General features: G+C 43.8%; 3 non-coding genes across 3 annotated transcripts; all 3 read right to left on the bottom strand.

Moving 5' to 3' along the window:
• Window positions 1–15,106: 15,106 nt before the first annotated feature.
• Window positions 15,107–15,189, bottom strand: TRNAL-CAG (transfer RNA leucine (anticodon CAG)). The gene has a single exon. It is a non-coding gene; the product is annotated as a tRNA-Leu (tRNA).
• A 678-nt stretch (window positions 15,190–15,867) lies between these two features.
• On the bottom strand, window positions 15,868–15,950 carry TRNAL-CAG (transfer RNA leucine (anticodon CAG)). Its single transcript has one exon. It is a non-coding gene; the product is annotated as a tRNA-Leu (tRNA).
• Window positions 15,951–16,624: 674 nt separating this feature from the next.
• Window positions 16,625–16,707, bottom strand: TRNAL-CAG (transfer RNA leucine (anticodon CAG)). Its single transcript has one exon. It is a non-coding gene; the product is annotated as a tRNA-Leu (tRNA).
• Window positions 16,708–20,004: the final 3,297 nt, after the last annotated feature.

Genomic DNA, 20,004 nt, shown 5'->3' with positions numbered 1-20,004 from the left:
CGGACTGGACGACCGCAGAGGAGGCCTGGACGACCGCAGAGGAGGCCTGGACGACCGCAGCAGACTGGACGACCGCAGAGGAGGCCTGGACGACCGCAGAGGAGGACTGGACGACCGCAGAGGAGGCCTGGACGACCGCAGAGGAGGCCTGGACGACCGCAGAGGAGGCCTGGACGACCGCAGCAGACTGGACGACCGCAGAGGAGGCCTGGACGACCGCAGAGGAGGACTGGACGACCGCAGAGGAGGCCTGGACGACCGCAGAGGAGGCCTGGAGGACCGCAGCGGACTGGACGAAGTCAGCGGACTGGACGAAGTCAGCGGCTTGGACGACCGCAGCGGACTGGACGAAGTCAGCGGCCTGGGCGACCACAGAGGAGGCCTGGGCGACCGCAGAGGAGGCCTGGACGACCGCAGAGGAGGACTGGATGACCGCAGCGGACTGGACGAAGTCAGCGGCTTGGACGACCGCAGAGGAGGCCTGGACGACCGCAGAGGAGGACTGGACGACCGCAGAGGAGGACTGGACGACTGCAGCGGACTGGACGAAGTCAGCGGCTTGGACGACCGCAGAGGAGGACTGGACGACCGCATCGGACTGGACGAAGTCAGCGGCTTGGACGACCGCAGAGGAGGACTGGACGACCGCATCGGACTGGACGACCGCAGAGGAGGCCTGGACGACCGCAGAGGAGGACTGGACGACCGCAGCGGACTGGACGACCGCAGAGGAGGCCTGGACGACCGCAGAGGAGGACTGGACGACCGCAGCGGACTGGACGAAGTCAGCGGCATGGACGACCGCAGAGGAGGACTGGACGACCGCATCGGACTGGACGACCGCAGAGGAGGCCTGGACGACCGCAGAGGAGGACTGGATGACGTCAGCGGACTGGACGACCGCAGAGGAGGACTGGACGACGTCAGCGGCTTGGACGACCGCAGAGGAGGACTGGACGACGTCAGCGGACTGGACGACCGCAGAGGAGGCCTGGACGACCGCAGAGGACTGGACGACGTCAGCGGACTGGACGACCGCAGAGGAGGCCTGGACGACCGCAGAGGAGGCCTGGACGACCGCAGAGGAGGCCTGGACGAAGTCAGCGGCTTGGACAACCGCAGAGGAGGCCTGGACGACCGCAGAGGAGGCCTGGACGAAGTCAGCGGCTTGGATGACCGCAGAGGAGGCCTGGACGACCGCAGAGGAGGCCTGGACGACCGCAGAGGAGGCCTGGACGACCGCAGCAGACTGGACGACCGCAGAGGAGGCCTGGATGACCGCAGAGGAGGCCTGGACGACCGCAGCAGACTGGACGACCGCAGAGGAGGCCTGGACGACCGCAGAGGAGGCCTGGACGACCGCAGAGGAGGCCTGGACGATGTCAGCGGCCTGGACGACCGCAGAGGAGGCCTGGACGACCTCAGAGGAGGCCTGGACGACCGCAGAGGAGGCCTGGATTCAAGTGTGCTGTTGCCAGGAACACCAATGATGACCAGCACACCTGCTCACAGGCCACTTCTCAATACATTCGGAGGCTCTCTGAACAATATTGCCCTGGCTGTCATCTCAACTTCCCTGGACGACCATCTGTACAGAGCTTCAAATGGACATATTCAGAAATATGCATATTCTCTGTTCCAGTACCATGTAAAATACGACAAATACTTGACGTGGGCCAATCGTGTGAACTTTGATGGTTCCAAGGGCAAACTTCCGCTGCCCAAAAATCTGGTACATGACATCATGGCTAGGTGTGAACGCCGCGTGAGGATTGGTGCTCCAGAAAAGAGGAAGATAAGGGATACCATAAACGCTGCGCTGAGAATGAGGAGGAAAATGACTTGGAAGCTCCACTATGATGAAACCAGATCATTACCTACCTCCTAGCTTCAGCACATCAGCTTCACACAGCTGAAGCTAAAAAATTGTGTCAATGTACCTGTATGACCTGTACATTTTCTGGGGCTGCATGCACTGTGCTGAATCCATTTGGAGCAGCACGGTTACTCAAAGGGGAGTGCATGAACTTGGCTCACCACATTCCTGGTAATGTAAGGGCCTGGTTCAAGTTGCCCCTTTTATTTCACTGTCACCAGTTGATTTTTTGGGCGCTGCTGTATCTATCCAGTAGCAGCCGAGTCCATTGTGCTGTGTCCATCTGGGGCCTTGGGCTGCGTTTCCATCCAGGGGCTGCTGTTGTCAGTCCTCTATTCTGGTGTCCGTATGCGACAGTGTTAAAAAGCAAAAGACAAAAACGAAAAATAATTCAAAAAAACAAAACCTAAAAATAAAAAAATTAAGTACAAAAACCATTACCCCGCACCCCCCACCACAAAAAAACAAATTATAAAAATGTTAAATTTTGTCCGTAAATAAAGTGTTTCTTAAAATAAACATGACGTGGTTTCCAATGTTTGTATTCCCAACTTCCTGTACTGTATAAATTAGTACTACTGTATGATGGGAATTCAATTAAGAGTGGTATACTGTATGTAAAACAACTTGGTTAGGCATCTTGTTTCACTGGTGTCTGTGGCGGCCTGGGGAGCACTGTGACTCAAGAGAAGGGGTTGTACTGTATGCAATAGCTTGCTGAGGGGCAGAATACTTGGGCATTTCAGGGGCATGGTAGAAGTGTCCCCCATTTTATCCCTCTGTTACTGGGCATGAGTCTATGGCTTCTGATGGCTTCATCCAGGCAGGGTCATACTGTTACTGTACTAGCACTTTGTAGTACATACAACTTTGTATATACAGTACAGTAGGTTACCATTGGTACTGTACATTACCAGTTGATCCTAATCAGTTTCCCAGTGATACAGTACATGCCACCCACTGTATTATACTGTACATGTCACACTTACTGTATGCTATTGCTACAATGAACAGTATGCTCAATCTACTGTGAGATAGTTTCCTAGTCCCTTGCATTGTACTGTAGTGCTGCCATGTCCCTTGATGCATCGTTCTGCATTCCTTGTAAAGCACACATGGGGTAGATGTACAGTATAAAACAGTAAAAAGACGGAGAAGTGTGCATACAGTATCAATCAACTGCTGCCTGTACTTTGGCTGTTTGGAATGAAATTATGGTAATGGAGGATTGTCATTTGCTCTCATCCATTACCAGAATTTCATTACAAACAGCCAGATCTGGCAGATTATCTGCCAGATAATTGTATGGTGTACAGTATGCCTATCTTATACAGTAGAAAAAGATACTATACAATGGAGTACAATAACAAAAATATTTATTAAATAAAATTAAAGTGATCTTAATAAGAAATTAAAAAAGTGGTCCACTAAGAGGTGGACCACCACCCGCAGGAGCAGGATGGCACGCTGCAACTGTTCTGTGGGGAAAAAAGGACAGTATTACAAAACAAATACTGAATACTTTACAGTGTAGTAATGGCAATACAGTACTTTACTCTATATTAGACAATCTTGTTATTTACAATGTACAGTACTGTATTGTCAGTACAGTAAATCGAACACTACTGTATGCTGTCGAGGTAATTTAAACATTGCTTTAGTTTACCTCTTGTATAAGTGGGCTGCTGCCTGCCCGCTTCTGGGCCAGCCCACCGTTCATGGCCCTGTCTTGGGCCCCCATAAATCATTGGCTCTATATTGGATAAAAAAACATTAGTCACATTCAAATACTATACAATTACTACTGTATACTGTAGGTACAGTATTATACTGTATTGCTGGTATTCAAAATAGAAAGTACTGTACAAGAGTTTAGCCTAAATAGGTCATAAACAAATTGTCAAAGGAATAAAACACCACAGTACAAATACTGTAGACATTTATGTATTAGCAGTCATGACATTTCATGACAGCTTCAGAAAAAAGAGGGTTACAGTACTGTAGGTGGTGTTGTAGGGAGTACTATCAATAATAGTGGACTGTACTCAGAGCCAGCCATAAATAATATGATTCCCTAGTCAAGTTTTTGGATGCTGCCCCCTTGCACAGATGCTATTTCCGCCTCTGACCCTGTACCCCTTTCCCAGCACCATCACCCCTCAACCATAGCAGTCCTCGTTTTGGTGCTCCTCCAACCTACTGTATGTTTAAAATAGCAACAGTGTGCACATTCGGTGTGCATCCCAAAACGGTGCATGTTCTTGCTGGGAAGGGGCATGGCCACACAGTAATTCCCTAATCTGAAATGACGCCACACAGTACTGCAACTTTATTCACAACATATCATGCAATAGTGTCTCTTATTCTCGTTACATCATAGGATAGTACCACATTACTCCTCAAAGTATTCCCACTTATTCACATTGCATCACATCATATTGCTCTTTGTTCACATTAGACCACACAGTAGTGCCCTTGCTACAGTATATGTTACACAACAAAGTACTGTAGTACCCCTTATACACATAATGCTGCACATTAGTAATGCATTTTGTATGCAGATACAGACGCAGTCACACACAGAATATACTGTAGGCATGCTGCATATCATATTAATCAGCAGAAGCTGCTTGTGCCCCTAGGCATTTGGCAAGTATGCCTATGCCTAGGGCAGGCTCAGACTGGAGATCAGTACGTAATCCCGCTGGACGGTGAATACAGTACAGTGCATTATGTATTTATATTTTATTACCAGGTGTCTCCTCCACTGGTTGGCGACGGACTGTAAAAAGATAAAATACAGTTAGTCATATCAGTTTGACTTAAAATAATGTTGGAGAAAAAAAATACTGTAATTACAGTACCAACTATTGCTACTGTACAGTATATTTACCAAAAATGTATTCTGGCTCGTCGTCTGTGGGTAAAAGAGAAGAATATTATAAGATACAGTATACAATAAAAAGTATAGTAATAGTACACTAGTGTCCAGGCCCAGTGTCAGGTGGGTAAAAAAAGGTATGCTTGTGACAGGCATGGTGATTCCAAGGGACCCCACCGAGACCATCAGAAAATTTGTGAGTGGCCCGTATGCCGGTGATTATGACTAGAATAAGGTAGCAACTCTTTTTTCTTTTGAATTATGTATACTGTACAGTACTGTATGTGCATATTGTACAGTACACTTAAAATATTTAGCAGTTACTGTAGTGGTAATTTTTGGGATGACAGTATTAGCATACTGTAAGCATCCAACTGAGGCCCCAAACAGATGCCGCCACTAGGTACAGTACGTGCCTCTCGTGCCTAATGGGAAATTCATCACTGACAGTATCTAGAGAGAGATGAATGGAGAGACAGTGACAAGGGGTGAGAGAGAGAGAGAGAGAGAGAGAGAGAGAGAGAGAGAGAGAGAGAGAGAAATTGAGTAAGATGGGTGTTTTTTTTTAGAACAGGTGATGTTGTCCATACAGTAGCAACCAATCAAATATTACCTACTGTACTGTATTATCGTCTGTAAGTGTAACTAGATACTGTAAATGTTAATGTGGAATGTGATCGGTTGCTACTGTATGGGCAATATCACCAGTTCAAACAAAAACAATTTTCATCCGATTTCTACACATTTGCCAGAAAAATCTGATGAAAAGTGCTACTCTGATGGCATCAGATCAATGTCAGTAATAATTCTTACCACTAAATGCAGCATCATCATCATCATCCTCCTCCTCCTCAGTGGCCTGTTCCAGTGTAGGGCCTGTGAAAAAAAACATTAATGTGAAAAAAAAAAAGGTTCATTCCAGGAAATACACATACCCTCCAACATGACCCGCCCCACTAGGTACAAAATGCTCTGGTTCTGGACTTCCCTCTTAATTTATTATTGCCATCACCTGTGAAGAAACAGCATTCTTATCATTTAACTAGTTCAACACAGGTGATGGAAATCATAAATTAAGAGGGAAGTCTAGAAACAGAGCAGTGCGGCGGGTCATGTTGGAGGGTCTGCATACAGAAACATAGAATTTGATGACAAATACTGTAAGAACCACTTTGCCCATCTAATCTGCCTCTTTTTTTTTAACCTTTTTTTTACATCAAACCTTATTTGATCCTTATTTCTTTGTAAGGATATCCTTATGTATGTCTCTTCCATGCATGTTTAAATACTGTAGCTCTACTGTTTTAGGCTCTATCACCTCTGATGGGAGGCTATTCCACTTGTCCACTGCACTTTCTGTGAAGTAATTTTTCTTAAAATTCCCCCTGAACCTCGCCCCCCTCCAGTCTCCGTGCACATCCTCGTGTCCTATTGCTTGCAGTGTCTTCATTAGGAGAATGTTTCCCTCCTGGACTTTATTAAAACTAGAGATGTGCACCGGAAATTTTTCGGGTTTTGTGTTTTGCTTTTGGATTCGGACTTGTTTTGGATCCTGGTGCTTTTTTTCAAAAACCTCTCAAAAATAGCTTAAATCGTAGAATTTGGGGGTATTTTTGATCCTACTGTATAGTGTTATTAACCTCAATGACCATAATTTCCACTCATTTCCAGTCTATTCTGAACACCTCACAATATTATTTGTAGTCCTAAAATTTGCACCGAGGTCACTGGATGACTAAGCTAAGCGACCCAAGTGGCCGGCACAAACACCTGGCCCATCTAGGAGTGGCAGTGCAGTGGCAGACAGGATGGCACTTATAACAATTTTCCCCAAACATCACATGATGCAAAGATAAATAAATAAAAAAAGAGGTGCAAGATGGAATTGTGATTGGGCCCTCCCACCCACCCTTATGTTATATAAACAGGGTCTGCCACACGACTGTGGCTGAAATGACTGGTTGGTTTGGGCCCCCACCAAAAAAAGAAGCAATCAATCTCTCCTTGCTCAAACTGGCTCTACAGAGGCAAGATGTACCGTACTGGACTTACTTAATGGGTGCAGTGTGGTGAGGGACAGAGAGTCCTGGTCCTCCTCCTCCTCCTCCGCCACCGCCACCACCTGTGACAGTGTAGGGCCTGTGAAAGCAAAAATTCCATGAAATATACTTTTGTATTCTGTGTTGAATACAGTAAAGCAAAAATTCAGTCAGGAATTGGAGGAGGAGAGTAGATTTCGCACACAGAGACGAGAATGTCGAGGCCAGAATCAGGGGGTAGTGGATGAGGGTTAGGATACCGTACCTCACCCTGTTGGGATTGCTGCAATCAGGATGCCACTGTCGGTCACCTGACCGCTAGAATCCTGACTGCTGGTCACGCAAACCCAACCCATTGGTTTAACACAATGTACAGTACAGTACAATACTGCAGTTTACTTACCTAGTTGGGGAGAGGGTTTTTTCTCCTCTTCCTCCTCACTGTCAATAATTACTGAGTGGAAAATAAAAAAATATTATAAACAAAATACAGTAGAGTACAGTTACTACAAAATTGCACAGTAGTACAGTGCTACAGGAGGCAGAGATATATTCATAATACAGTAGGAGCAGAATGACTGTCCAGTGGTAGGGGACATACAGTACTGTATTTAAAAGACCTACTGTCTGGATCCCGACATTCAGAATGCAGAGTGTGGATTCAGAGTATGATTGGAGGGTTAGGCTAGTGGAGGGTGGGTAGGATGCACAATTTTGGGCACCATAATACAAAATGGATATCGTGGAACTACAAAAGGTTTAGAGGCGGGCGACCAAAGTGATGAAGTGGATTGAGAAGATGGAATACAAGGAAAGGCTTGCTAGGCTAGGCATGTTTACATTGGAAAAGAGGAGATTAAGAGGGGACATGATTAACCTTTACAAATATACTGTATACAGTAAGGGGACAATACACAGGAACTGTTTTTGATAAGATGGACACAGAGGACACGTGCACAGTAACTCTTGTTGAAGGAGAGGCGATTTCGCACAGAGGCGAAAAGGGGTCTTCACAGTGAGGGAAATACTGTACAGTACATGTTTGGAATTCCCTGCCTGAAAAGTAATAAAAGTGGACTTGGTCAATACTTTTAAGAATGGGCTTGAGAAAATCCTACTGTACTTACTATACTCTGGCTCCTCTTCCTCCCCCGACTCGACGTAAGTGACATCTGTTTTGAATATAAAAAAAAAAATTTTATAAACCAAAGAGAAAAGTCAAATTTGCCATTTTTATTTCTAATACTACTGTACTAAAGTATTATCCAATACTTTACAGTAGTACAGTGCTACAGAAAGTCGAGAGGCAGAGAGAGACATTCTTAGCCGGAGTGTGGAATGACCGCCCATTGGTAGGGGACGTACTGTACCTGCATCTAAAACACCAGCTGTCCGGATCCCGGCATTCAGAATGAAGAGGCCGGAATCAGAGTATAAATGGAGGGTTAGGGGGTAGTGGAGGAGGGTTTCGATACGATACCTCAACCTGATGGGATTTCTGCAATCAGGATGCCGCTGTCGATCACTTGACTGCTGGAATCCTGACCACTGGTCACGCGAACCCAAGCCATTGGTACACAATTGGAAAACTCATCTCTTCAGACAAGCCTACTGTATCATATTCCAGACCCACCCACATAACCTTCAATGCTTCCCTATACAATTACATCCTCTCTGTACAGAACACCTAACCTCACCTATTTCCCTATAGATTGTAAGCTTGCGAGCTATGACTGTTATTCTAATTGTAAAGCGCAATAGAATACTGTATGCTGCACTACAGTATATACAGTATGGTAAGAAACTGTTAATAAATCAATAAATAATAAATGTACAATACAGTACAGTAGATTACAATTCTTACCAGGCTGGCCTGAGGGCTCCCACATTTCCTCCTCCGCCTCCGTATCAATTACGAGGCGGTCTGTGTGTAAAAGATAACAAGTATTGTAAAATACAAAAATTACAGTAATACTGTAGGAAACTAGTGTGTCTGTAACAAAAATAATTATTACCACTTCCGGAGCTCTCGGATGGTGGCGGCGCCTCCTCCGTGCCAGTCTGGTGCTGGTGGGCAGGTGGTGGTGGTGGTGGTACTGTGGGAAAAAAAATAACAGTACTGTAAGTGAAGCTGTCAATTGCAAACATGTACTGTACAGTATCCAGGACACATGTACAGTAGTGTAACGATGACAGTCGCACCAGAATTCTCGTTACACAATACCTGGCAGCGCAGCAGGTGGTGGTGGTGGTGTTGGTACTGTGGGAAAAAAAATAACAGTACTGTAAGTGAAGCTGTCAATTGGAAACATGTACTGTACAGTATCCAGGACACATGTACAGTAGTGTAACGATGACAGTCGCACCAGAATTCTCGTTACACAATACCTGGCAGCGCAGCAGGTGGTGGTGGTGGTGGTGGTGGTGGTGGTGTTGGTACTGTGGGAAAAAAAATAACAGTACTGTAAGTGAAGCTGTCAATTGGAAACATGTACTGTACAGTATCCAGGACACATGTACAGTAGTGTAACGATGACAGTCGCACCAGAATTCTCGTTACACAATACCTGGCAGCGCAGCAGGTGGTGGTGGTGGTGGTGGTGTTGGTACTGTGGGAAAAAAAATAACAGTACTGTAAGTGAAGCTGTCAATTTGAAACATGTACTGTACAGTATCCAGGACACATGTACAGTAGTGTAACGATGACAGTCGCACCAGAATTCTCGTTACACAATACCTGGCAGCGCAGCAGGTGGTGGTGGTGGTGGTGGTGGTGGTGGTGGTACTGTGGGAAAAAAAATAACAGTACTGTAAGTGAAGCTGTCAATTTGAAACATGTACTGTACAGTATCCAGGACACATGTACAGTAGTGTAACGATGACAGTCGCACCAGAATTCTCGTTACACAATACCTGGCAGCGCAGCAGGTGGTGGTGGTGGTGGTGGTGGTGGTACTGTGGGAAAAAAAATAACATTACTGTAAGTGAAGCTGTCAATTTGTAACATGTACTATACAATATCCAGGACACATGTACAGTAGTGTAACGATGACAGTCCCACCAGAATTCTCGTTACACAATACCTGGCAGCGCAGCAGGTGGTGGTGGTGGTGGTGGTGGTGGTGGTACTGTGGGAAAAAAAATAACAGTACTGTAAGTGAAGCTGTCAATTTGAAACATGTACTGTACAGTATCCAGGACCAAAAAGGGGTCCGGCCACTACACAACCTGCATCAGAGAAGCAAGATACAGTATGCTTAAAGTATACAGTACTGTATACTAGATCGCCAACAAACGTAAATGAACAAACAACTATCACTGGAATTTACCATCCTCATCCCGTAGCGAAGCATGGGTATTCAGCTATCTACAATGTTATTTATACTTTGTGTTTAATATTTACATTTAGTTTTGTAAACAGACATTCTTAACATCACGGGCAACCAGATCTCACAGGAAGTGTCCCACCCTCCCTCCCATCCGGATTGCAGCGAGTTATCTGTGATGGTCAGGACAGGGGGTTGGGACTATAGAAATCACTATGTACTGTACACTACTGTATTTGACAATACTTACCAGCTTGGCGGCGCCTGTCCCGCCTCCTGTGCCGTCGTGCTACCAGCCCTGTAAAAATATATATATATACAGTATAATGGCAGCATACTGTACAGCCAATGAAATTCAACATTGACAGCATCTTTATGACATCACAATAAATGGAATTGTTCATTCTAGTACCCTGCACCTAATCACTCAGGAGGGCATAGTGTACTGTACTGTCTTCAAAACTTAAGGGGCACATTTCTAAATGTGACATACAGTACACTTACAGTATCGCTACAGTACAGTAGGTCCAGGGTATTAGACAGAACACTACCTTTATAGACATTGTAACACACATTAGCATTGCCCTTATAAACATTATGACACACATCAGCATGCAGCCCTCCCACCCTTAACCATCTCAGTACTGTTCATTACAGTATAAATTGATTTCATGACAGATGATGCAGCACTCACCTGAATTCATCTTATTCACGTCATGTCACAGTAGTGCAGTTTATTCACGTCACAGTACTGTCCTTGATTCACGTTGTGTCACACAGTAGAGCACCGTATTCACGTCACAGTACTGTCCTTGATTCACGTTGTGTCACACAGTAGAGCACCTTATTCACGTTACTGTACTGTACGTCACAGTAGTGCAGTAGTATATCCACATTACGTCACAAAGTAGAGATCTGCCACAGTCATGAACCTTATAACACATTATGCAAGAGTAATGCACGTCAGAACACATTAGGCCACTGTAACATCCCTTAGAATAATTTCTGCCAAAGTAACATCCCTTAGAACACTGTACTATCTGAAACACAAATTTCTGCACACTGCACGACACACTGCAATTAAACCACACAATGCACTGCACGACACTGCATACTGTATGCACTGCGTGATACGACAAACTGCACATTACACTGCACATTTCCCTGCAAAATATGATACAATGTACACTGCACAAAAAACTGCAATTACCACATGTGTATACAGTACACTGCACGACAGTGCTGGCCCTAGCCAGATACAGCCGCAGTCACGCAAAATATAGGCATGCCGCATATCATTTTAATCAGCAGAAGCTGCTGGTGCCCCTAAGCATAGCAAATGCCCTAGGCATTTGCCTACTGTAGTTTGCCTATGCCTAAGGCCGGCTCTGCTGCACGATGTGATTCACTATGCATTACACTCACTGCACAATACCATATACTGAATGTACACTGCATGACACGCTGCAATTACGCAGCACGATACACTGTGATACATTGCATATATTGTACACTGCATGATACTGTACACTGCACAATCGTAGACCACGTGGATTGTAAAGAACTACTGTATATACACAAGTTTAAAAAAATAATAATTGTTTTTGTAAAACGCATGTCGATCTTTTTCCATGTCAACTTAACGACCATGTCAACCTACAGTAACTGGTGTCAACCAATTTCAAAAGCCGCACCATCTAGGTCGACACCAAAAAACAAATTGACCTTTTGACCCGGGTTAATGTTTGGTCCTTGTTTAACCATTTGTTTACCACAAATACTGTACAGTGCTGTATAGACCGGATACCTGCTGCTACAGCAGCCCCTGCTATAATGTACTGTACCTGTAACTACAGTAACTTAAAGTACAGTAATCTACAGTAATGTACTGTACTTACAATCCCTTATGGCCTGCAGGCGTCTTGGGGTCCTCCTCACGAGGTCACTCCATCTCCTCTGGAGAGACCTCACTGTTCTCCTCCGGTTGTAAGTCCGGAGGATAGCCCTACTTGCCCTCCGGTACACTCTGACTTTCTCCTCGTTGCTGGCGAGAGTTCTGTCCCGCCAGCGAACGAGGAGACGCAGCTCACCCAGAGCATAAGGACGGTCCCGTACAGCAGCCATGACCGTCCTTATGCTCAATGAGCGTCTCAGACGTCGTGCGCCTCAGACGTCGTGCGTCTCAGACGTCGTGCGTTCCAGGCATTCAATGTACAGTACTGTAGTTACTGTACTTTGTGACAGTTTCCCTTAGTTTTGAATATGCCCTTTCTTTGACCCATTGGTGTTGGTTTATGCCTTAGAGGACTCGGACGCTCGCATTTGTAAAGCACGGTATTTTCCTCCGCCTTCTGCCAGCCTGTTGCCCTTCCCCCATGGGAGCCTGCACAGATCATGCAGTAGACAGGGAGGGAATGCAGGTCATGTGCAATACACATACGCCCACTGTAGTACTGTTTTGCTCACTTACAGTACTGTAGGTTGCATTTAGCGTAAAGAATCGCTCCTGCAGATGTACTTTGATTTATGTGAAACCTGTGTGCATCCTTCCATTGGATGTACTGTATTAGAGAGAAAAAAAAAATATTAAAGTGAATGTCACGGGAACACATTAAAAATAAGGTTGGCACTTCCTTCCCATTGGTGTTGGTTTACAGTATGCCGTAGTGTACTCGGACGCTCATGTAATTGCATTTCAAAGGCACAGTATTTTCCATCGTCTCCCCCCTACCCCCATCGCCCTTCCCCCCTGGGAGCCTGCACAGGGAGGAAATTCAGGTCCTGTGCAATACACAAACGCTGAAGATCTACAGTACTGTTTTGCTCAGTTGGTAGCGTCAGAATACACTCATTTCATTCCCGCTGTTTAGGTGCATTTAGCGTAAAGAATCGCTCCTGCAGATGTACTTTGATTTATGTAAAACCTGTGTGCATCCTTCCATTGACTGTCTTACAATGTAAATAAAATAATACAGTGTATTATTACAGAAAAAAAAAAAAAGAAAGCACATCAGGTCTCGAACCCTGGACCCCCAGCGAGGGAGGTGGGAGCCTTCACCCCTAGCCCACGACGCCTCATGAGAGATTTCCAATTTCATGTGTGAAAGTACTGCAAACAGCGCCCGGCCCCCGCCCCATTGGTGTTGGTTTATGCCTTAGAGGACTCGGACGCTCGCATTTGTAAAGCACGGTATTTTCCTCCGCCTCCTGCCAGCCTGTTGCCCTTCCCCCATGGGAGCCTGCACAGATCATGCAGTAGACAGGGAGGGAATGCAGGTCATGTGCAATACACAAACGCCCACTGTAGTACTGTTTTGCTCACTTACTGTAGGTTGCATTTAGCGTAAAGAATCGCTCCTGCAGATGTACTTTGATTTATGTGAAACCTGTGTGCATCCTTCCATTGGATGTACTGTATTAGAGAGAAAAAAAAAATATTAAAGTGAATGTCACGGGAACACATTAAAAATAAGGTTGGCACTTCCTTCCCATTGGTGTTGGTTTACAGTATGCCGTAGTGTACTCGGACGCTCATGTAATTGCATTTCAAAGGCACAGTATTTTCCATCGTCTCCCCCCTACCCCCATCGCCCTTCCCCCCTGGGAGCCTGCACAGGGAGGAAATTCAGGTCCTGTGCAATACACAAACGCTGAAGATCTACAGTACTGTTTTGCTCAGTTGGTAGCGTCAGAATACACTCATTTCATTCCCGCTGTTTAGGTGCATTTAGCGTAAAGAATCGCTCCTGCAGATGTACTTTGATTTATGTGAAACCTGTGTGCATCCTTCCATTGACTGTCTTACAATGTAAATAAAATAATACAGTGTATTATTACAGAAAAAAAAGAAAAAAAAGAAAGCACATCAGGTCTCGAACCCTGGACCCCCAGCTAGGGAGGTGGGAGCCTTCACCCCTAGCCCACGACGCCTCATGAGAGATTTCCAATTTCATGTGTGAAAGTACTGCAAACAGCGCCCGGCCCCCGCCCCATTGGTGTTGGTTTATGCCTTAGAGGACTCGGACGCTCGCATTTGTAAAGCACGGTATTTTCCTCCGCCTCCTGCCTGTCCTCCATTCCCATTATGCATTAGCGAACTCAGACGCTCATATATTTTAAAAGCACGGTGTTTATACATTGTACGGTACATTCTTCCTTTTACACAATTACTGTAGCTGCGTCTCCATACACATACAGTACTGTACAGTACTCCATACTTTTTCCACCGCCTCCCGTTACGCCTACAGTATTGCCAGAGCTGTAGATCAATCCGCCGCTATACTGTACGATCGAAAGTACTGGATTAGTGGAGCATTAGCCACACAGTGGTGGAGATGTGTAATGCATGATGAGTATCTAGATCGCCTCAACGCGCCTGCCTGTGATTAAACTCAGCTATCGCCTTAGCGTGACTAAACGCCCATCTCGGCGGAGAAACAGTCAAGATAAAGGTGGCTACATCTGTAAGTTTTGTTTTCCATGTTCAGGGTTGGAATCCAAGTGTCTAGAGTTTGTTCTCTAATGGTTTTTAACTCAGCAATGAAATGAAATTTGTGAATCTTGCACAAACTGGCTACTTAATTTAGCTCATGGGTTTGATTGGATGACATTGTAGTGGACCCCAGTGGGGTTTCTGTTCATGACCATTGGCTGAGAAGAGCAGTTTTCTTAAGCCAAAGATATGGAGCCCTCATTCTGAATTTGTGATATATTTTATTTTGCTACCTCTGTAAATAAAGAATTGTGGATAAAATAATAAAAATAATATGATATACACATATGTGGTTGGTTTCAAGTTCTTTTATCCAGGGAGAATACAATGTGATCTTTTATTGCAACATGGGAAATAATGAAATAATTGATGCATTTTTTATGTTGTAAATTGAAAGAGATTTGCAGTGAGTGTTTGTCTAATTCTAAAGTCAATCTTTTCACAAGTAACAAGAAATAGAAACTGTAGAGCAAAGAATAAAATGAATAACATTGTCAGAAGTGGGATTTGAACCCACGCCTCCAGAGGAGACTGCGACCTGAACGCAGCGCCTTAGACCACTCGGCCATCCTGACACATGAAATCGTTACTTTTTGAAAAGATGTATATTATGAATTAACCTATCTATAGTTACAATGACAATGTTGCTATTAAAACTGTTAATTTAAAAACTAAATATGAATTGCTTTTACATTCATTTTAAAGAGGTTTCTAGTTGGCGTTACAATAAAAGTACGTTTTGTTTTCCATGTTCAGGGTTGGAATCCAAGTGTCTAGAGTTTGTTCTCTAATGGATTTTAACTCAGCAATGAAATGAAATTTGTGAATCTTGCACAAACTGGCTACTTAATTTAGCTCATGGGTTTGATTGGATGCCATTGTAGTGGACCCCAGTGGGGTTTCTGTTCATGACCATTGGCTGAGAAGAGCAGTTTTCTTAAGACAAAGATATGGAGCCCTCATTCTGAATTTGTGAGATATTTTATTTTGCTACCTCTGTAAATAAAGAATTGTGGATAAAATAATAAAAATAATATGATAAACACATATGTGGTTGGTTTCAAGTTCTTTTAGCCAGGGAGAATACAATCTGATCTTTTATTGCAACATGGGAAATAATGAAATAATTGATGCATTTTTTATGTTGTAAATTGAAGGAGATTTGCAGTGAGTGTTTGTCTAATTCTAAAGTCAATCTTTTCACAAGTAACAAGAAATAGAAACTGTAGAGCAAAGAAGAAAATGAATAACATTGTCAGAAGTGGGATTTGAACCCACGCCTCCAGAGGAGACTGCGACCTGAACGCAGCGCCTTAGACCACTCGGCCATCCTGACACATGAAACCACTGCTTTTTGAAAAGATGTATATTATGAATTAACCTATCTATAGTTACAATGACAATGTTGCTATTAAAACTGTTAATTTAAAAACTAAATATGAATTGCTTTTCCATTCATTTTAAAGAGGTTTCTAGTTGGCGTTACAATAAAAGTAAGTTTTGTTTTCCATGTTCAGGGTTGGAATCCAAGTGTCTAGAGTTTGTTCTCTAATGGATTTTAACTCAGCAATGAAATGAAATTTGTGAATCTTGCACAAACTGGTTATTTAATTTAGCTCATGGGTTCGATTGGATGCCATTGTAGTGGACCCCAGTGGGGTTTCTGTTCATGACCATTGGCTGAGAAGAGCAGTTTTCTTAAGCCAAAGATATGGAGCCCTCATTATGAATTTGTGAGATATTTTATTTTGCTACCTCTGTAAATAAAGAATTGTGGATCAAATAATAAAAATAATATGATATACACATATGTGGTTGGTTTCTCTTTTATCCAGGGAGAATACAATCTGATCTTTTATTTCAACATGGAATATAATGAAATAATTGATGCATTTTTTATGTTATAAATTGAAAGAGATTTGCAGTGAGTGTTTGTCTAATTCTAAAGTCAATCTTTTCACAAGTAACAAGAAATAGAAACTGTAGAGCAAAGAAGAAAACGAGTAACATTGTCAGAAGTGGGATTTGAACCCACGCCTCCAGAGGAGACTGCGACCTGAACGCAGCGCCTTAGACCACTCGGCCATACTGACACATGAAACCACAGCTTTTTGAAAAGATGTATATTATGAAATAACCTATATATAGTTACAATGACAATGTTGCTATTAAAACTGTTAATTTAAAAAGTAGATATGAATTGCTTTTCCATTCATTTTAAAGAGGTTTCTAGTTGGCTTTACAATAAAAGTAAGTTTTGTTTTCCATGTTCAGGTTTGGAATCCAAGTGTCTAGAGTTTGTTCTCTAATGGATTTTAACTCAGCAATGAAATGAAATTTGTGAATCTTGCACAAATTGGTTACTTAATTTAGCTCATGGGTTTGCTTGGATGAATTTGTGAGATATTTTATTTTGTTACCACTGTAAATAAACCCAAACAGATGGCATAAGGTCACACACAAATGCATTAGTGTCCCTACACACATACCTTACTACTGAAGGCCAACCAATAATTCGAAATGCACCTTCAACTATAAGTAGTGTCTCATGTACACCTATAAGTACCTCTCCTACTACTCCCCCATGCCGTAGTGTAAGAACAAGGGGTGTGGTCCCAAAAGTAGGCAAGTCTGCTTCTAGCAGGTCACAAAACAAAAAATAATGTGCCTCAACATTAAAGATTAAGGTTTCTGACTTTTTTGCATTGTGCTTTTCTATATTTGTAATGTTTGAAATTTGGGACTCATTGTAATATTTTGGCCCATGTTTATGCACAACAAATACTTTACGGTAAAAAGTTTTGCAAACCACACATATGCATTTTGACTAAGTAATTTTAGCGGTACATTTGGCAAATGTAGATTGTTTCTTACTGAAAAAAGCAAGGCCAATGTGGAAGCACATATATGAGAGTATGTGTAAAAATCCATGTCAATACTGACATTTAATCATTGTTTTATATTTCATAAGTAAAAACAATAAATTACCAGCATGTACTGTAAGTATACAAGCAAGCAGCAGATATGGGCAAACTTTTTAGGGGTGGGCCGCATCACCCTAAACATTTGGAGGGGAATAAAAATACACTGCTCAAAAAAATAAAGGGAACACTAAAATAACACATTCTAGATCTGAATGAATGAAATATTCTCATTAAATACTTTGTTCTTTACATAGTTGAATGTGCTGACAACAAAATCACACAAAAATTGTCAATGGAAATCAAATTTATTAACCCATGGAGGTCTGGATTTGGAGTCACCCTCAATATTAAAGTGGAAAAACACACTACAGGCTGATCCAACTTTGATGTAATGTCCTTAAAACAAGTCAAAATGAGGCTCAGTAGTGTGTGTGGCCTCCACGTGCCTGTATGACCTCCCTACAACCCACACAAGTGGCTCAGGTAGTGCAGCTCATCCAGGATGGCACATCAATGCAAGCTGTGGCAAGAAGGTTTGCTGTGTCTGTCAGCGTAGTGTCCAGAGCATGGAGGCGCTACCAGGAGACAGGCCAGTACATCAGGAGATGTGGAGGAGGCCATAGGAGGGCAACAACCCAGCAGCAGGACCGCTACCTCCGCCTTTGTGCAAGGAGGAACAGGAGGAACACTGCCAGAGCCCTGCAAAATGACCTCCAGCAAGCCACAAATGTGCACGTGTCTACTCAAATGATCAGAAACAGATTCCATGAGGGTGGTATGAGGGCCCGACATCCACAGGTGGGGGTTGTGCTTACAGCCCAACACCGTGCAGGACGTTTGGCATTTGCCAGAGAACACCAAGATTGGCAAATTCGCCACTGGCGCCCTGTGCTCTTCACAGATGAAAGCAGGTTCTCACTGAGCACATGTGACAGATGTGACAGTCTGGAGACACCAAGGAGAACGTTCTGCTGCCTGCAACATCCTCCAGCATGACCGGTTTGGCAGTGGGTCAGTAATGGTGTGGGATGGCATTTCTTTGGGGGGCCGCACAGCCCTCCATGTGCTCACCAGAGGTAGCCTGACTGCCATTAGGTACCGAGATGAGATCCACAGACCCCTTGTGATACCATATGCTGGTGCGGTTGGCCCTGGGTTCCTCCTAATGCAAGACAATGCTAGACCTCATGTGGCTGGAGTTTGTCAGCAGTTCCTGCAAGATGAAGGCATTGATGCTATGGACTGGCCCGCCCGTTCACCAGACCTGAATCCAATTGAGCACATCTGGGACATCATATCTCGCTCCATCCACCAAACCCACTTTGCACCGCAGACTGTCCAGGAGTTGGTGGATGCTTTAGTCCAGTTCTGGGAGGAGATCCCTCAGAAGATCATCCGCCACCTCATCAGGAGCATGCCCAGGTGTTGTAGGGAGGTCATACAGGCATGTGGAGGCCACACACACTACTGAGCCTCATTTTGACTTGTTTTAAGGACATTACATCAAAGTTGGATCAGCCTGTAGTGTGTTTTTCCACTTTAATATTGAGGGTGACTCCAAATCCAGACCTCCATGGGTTAATAAATTTGATTTCCATTGATAATTTGTGGGTGATTTTGTTGTCAGCACATTCAACTATGTAAAGAACAAAGTATTTAATGAGAATATTTCATTCATTCAGATCTAGAATGTGTTCCCTTTATTTTTTTGAGCAGTGTATTTATATATATATATATGGAAAAAGAAATTGGAGGTGTGAGCGCAAACCGGGTTTAAATGGAGAATGTCTGTGGAACTACAAATCCAAGTCCAGATTGTTAGATCCAAATGAAAACAGTTAAAGTCTCCAAATAATCTGGCTGCACACTGCCGTTTAGATCAGCTGTCGTCCACCCCGTTCTCCCGTCTCCCATCGGGGAAAGATTATGTCTAGAGTAGATAGAATAATGGGGGGCGCCAATAGTGCATTAAAAGATGACAATTTATTGACACATCATAAAACACAGGTCTAAAAATGTAAGCGTACAAAAGATGGCGGTATAATCACCGCTGATACATTCATTTTAAAATCAAAGATACAAGATGGATTCACCACTGCATGTTGCCTTGTTCAGCGTCCATCCATAAGCCACGCCCCTACCGTTTTCGTCACCAGGATGAATCCGTGAATCCATCTTGTATCTTTTATTTTAAAATGAATGTATCAGCGGTGATTATGCCGCCATCTTTGGTACGCTTACATTTTTAGACCTGTGTTTTATGATGTGTCAATAAATTGTCATTTTTTAATGCACTATTGGTGCCCCCCATTATTCTATCTTCTCTATCTTCCTGAATGGATTTATTAAAGTCTTACAGTCGCTGTATACTAAGCCGGAGACTCATGTGCTGTGCAATGGATATCTATTTAACTCCTTTTTGATTCAAAAAGGGACGAGGCAAAGATGCCCGTTCTCCCCATTGTT

This window comes from Pseudophryne corroboree, chromosome 1, assembly GCF_028390025.1.
Source record: "Pseudophryne corroboree isolate aPseCor3 chromosome 1, aPseCor3.hap2, whole genome shotgun sequence".
Lineage (NCBI taxonomy): Eukaryota > Metazoa > Chordata > Amphibia > Anura > Myobatrachidae > Pseudophryne > Pseudophryne corroboree.
The sequence above is the reverse complement of the archived record's forward strand: the minus strand, read 5'-3'. Positions and strand labels throughout refer to the sequence as shown.